This window comes from Halyomorpha halys, unplaced genomic scaffold (assembly GCF_000696795.3).
Source record: "Halyomorpha halys isolate HHAL.00 unplaced genomic scaffold, Hhal_1.1 Scaffold936.1, whole genome shotgun sequence".
Classification (NCBI taxonomy): domain Eukaryota; kingdom Metazoa; phylum Arthropoda; class Insecta; order Hemiptera; family Pentatomidae; genus Halyomorpha; species Halyomorpha halys.
In genome coordinates this window covers 265,296-268,878 of record NW_027107336.1, presented here as the reverse complement: position 1 = coordinate 268,878, position 3,583 = coordinate 265,296, and the positions used below count along the sequence as shown (strand labels likewise).

The 3,583-nt window shown below is 31.2% G+C and overlaps 1 protein-coding gene across 3 annotated transcripts in view; it reads left to right on the top strand.

The window, feature by feature from the left end:
* LOC106687247 (multiple PDZ domain protein) overlaps nucleotides 1–3,583 on the top strand; it is a gene marked incomplete at its 5' end in the record, with an annotated part of 95,767 nt that overhangs the window by 17,139 nt on the left and 75,045 nt on the right.

The following is a 3,583-nucleotide window of genomic DNA, read 5'->3' as shown; positions in this document are numbered from 1 at the left end:
GTAAAACTAAATATTGTTAAAACATAAATAATAATTTGAAAATTTTACATTATTTTTACAACAAATCTTGTAATTATTTATTCATTTAAGGTAAATTGACCATTACTATCTGGAGATTTATTTAAAATAGAACCTGATTGAAAGGAAAGGAACCAAAACGACCATTGTTCACTGTAATACTAATTACATTTCAGTTTTATAAGCTTCATGTCCAGACTTTTTGATTTTATAAAATAAGACACAAATTAACATTAAAAACATAAATGAGAATGTTAGAAATTTGCTGTCTGAACACATTTAGCTTTAAATGTTTCAGTAATGTCCATGGAGAGATCCTTTGAACAATGACAAATGAAGTCCAGAGATTTCAAGTGCTGGAGGGGATGCTCAGAGTTTCCTTTCTTCAGTTTTAGTGTATATCTTGATAATGGTGTGTCATTCAGAAAATTTTATTTTTTCCAAAATTAAAGCTTTTTAGATTCTCTAAAAAAATGATACAATCACATTATATCCTTTCTTCAAAATGGCCGTGCCATGTCTTTTGCCTTCAATTTTACTGAAAAATTGTGAGAAAACAAGTTGTAGAACCTTAAATTCATTTTAAAAATAATTTTACTATTGCTCATTACTCTTCAAAGAGTTAAAAATAAGTTTTTTTTAATTTTTGTAAATTCAAAATATGAACTCACATTCGAATTTTTCCATAGCTTCTTATTAAAAAATTATTTCAATATATGTCTGAACAAGTGTGATCTTTAAGGTTTAGTTGTGTGATCTACTTAAATGATTTTTGAAGTTATTTTAGGCACACTTTTTTTTTTTTTTAACTAAAGGCTTTTCTTGCTTCCTTTCAGAAGGGAATTTCCATACTAATGACTGTTAACTTTAGCTTGCTCAACTAACTATAATATTTCAATTTTCTGATCGCTGTAGACAGTGGTTTACCTGGCTGGATTACATTCTTTTTACACACTTTAATTTAATTATTTGACGCCACATACCAAAAATTGGATGTATATACAGTTAGTAAAAAAAGTCTACATACACCACAATATAAATTCATTTATGAAATAGTGTACATTATCATGTATTAATTAAAGTTATACTTTATTTTTTTCTATTAAATAAAGGTCAGTAGAAGATTAAATCATGCTTATAATATCATTTCGGAATTGAATACATACAAAACGTTTTATAATAAATCTCTGCCATCATCTGTTACAACAAATAAGTCTACATACACCTTGCTTTAATCCTTTGAATGTAAACAAACATTTAATTTTTTTACATGCATAGAGGTTTTCTTTGGTTTTATTGTCTAAACGAATCAGTTAGAATTCAAGTCAAGTGAAAACAACTGCTCAAAATGGAAATTTCTCGAGAGATTAGGCAGTTAATTGTTGTTCATAAAACCGCAGGAAAATTGTTAATAAAAGTGTTTCGATGGTCCATACTGTTTATATATCACTATTTATATATTCATACTGTTGTAAAGTATATTACATATTTAAATTGTTATATACTACCAATACAGTTAAGAAATTGGCAATATATAACAATTACGAATACAAATTTGGGTAATGTATTGTAAGTAACGATATTTAACACATCGATGCTTTTTGTAGTCGAAGTCGGATTCTTAGTTTCAAAAACCACTTCTTACAGGCCGTAAAATGCGGGCACGTTGGAACAGACCTTATTCTATTTCTTGTTCTATTCTTTCATCGAAAAAGCACTTCTGACTGGCCAGATTTTGCATAGTCGTTAGAACAGACCTTATGTTACTTAATTGGAAGTTCAAAAACAACGATGTATTTTGGGTAATGTATTGTAAGTAACGATATTTTAACACATCGATGTTTTTTGTAGTCGATATCGGATTCTTACTTTCAAAAACATCGATATATTTTGGATAATGTATTGTAAGCAACGATATTTAACAAATCGATGTTTTTTGTAGTCGATGTTGGATTCTTAGTTTCAAAAACCACTTCTTACAGGCCGCAGAATACGGGATCGTTGAAACAGACCTCATGTTCCTGAAATAGTTGTTCAAAAACATCGTTGTATTTTGGGTAATGCATGTAAGCAACAATACATTAAAAGATTGATGAATTTTGGGTAATGTATTGTAAGCAACGATATTTAACACATCGATGCTTTTTGTAGTCGATGTCGGATTCTTAGTTTCAAAAACCACTTCTAACAGGCCGTAGAATGTGGGATTTTTGGAAAAGACCTCATGTTTCTGAAATAGTTGATCAAAAACATCGATATATTTTGGATAATGTATTGTAAGCAACGATATTTTAACACATCGATGTTTTTTTGTAGTCGATGTCGGATTCTTAGTTTCAAAAACCACTTCTTACAGGCCGTAAAATGCGGGATCTCTGGAACAGACCTTATTCTATTTCTTGTTCTAATATTTCATCGAAAAAGCACTTCTGACTGGCCAGATTTTGCGTAGTCGTGAGGACAGACCTTATGTTACTTAATTGGAAGTTCAAAAATTTCGATGTATTTTGGGTAATGTATTGTAAGTAACGATATTTTAACACATCGATGTTTTTTGTAGTTGATATCGGATTCTTACTTTCAAAAACATCGATGAATTTTGGGTAATGTATTGTAAGTTACGATATATTAAAACATCGATATTTTTTGTAGTCGATGTCGGATTCTTTGTTTCAAAAAACACTTCTTACAGGCCGTAGAATGCGGGATCGTTGGAACAGACCTCATGTCTCTGATATAGTTGTTCAAAAACATCGATGTATTTTGGATAATGTATTGTAAGCAACGATATTTCAAACCATCGATTTTTTTTAGTTGTTGTCGGATTCTTTATTTCAAAAACCACTTCTTACCGGCCGTTTAATGCGGGATCGTTGAACAGAGCTCATGTTTCTGAAATAGATGTTCAGATACATCGATGTATTTTGGGCAATATATTGTAAGTAACGATATTTTAAAACATCGATGTTTTTGTAGTCAGTTAAGGTGCATAACCCTATATATCTTACTCAGCATTATCCCCTTCCACCATTATTGTATTTATATCCCCCTGTTACAGAGCTAAGGAGTTCATTCAGTTATTGGAGTTGTTACTTTGTTATTCGTAGTAATAGTGTAGTAGTAATAGTAGTGCATATTTTGTAACTTTGATACCAATAAAGTTTTTTTAAAGTTCTTTCCGCGGTTAAGTTCCTTGTCTGCCGCCCGAACAGGGACCCTATCAGCCTCAGGTCAGTAAAGGTGACGAAATTTTCCTGAAGATCAAGAAAAAATCGAGGAAATGTTCCAACAGATTTTAGATCAACTCAGTGAAGACAGCCTTGAACGGAAACTCAGGAAAGACCGAAGAAATTGTCATTTGATAACAGGTCTTGGAGTAAACCACCTGAAGTTTGTGTTTCTACACTTCAATAGGGTCAAGAAAAACAATTTCGATAGGATCCCGCAGAACTGAAAAGTTCTTAAACTTGAGATAATGAAGATCATGGAAATGATGATGTTACTCCTATGGACGTTTCATAAAATATCCACCTATGAAATAACTGACTTGACTAACGCACCAGGT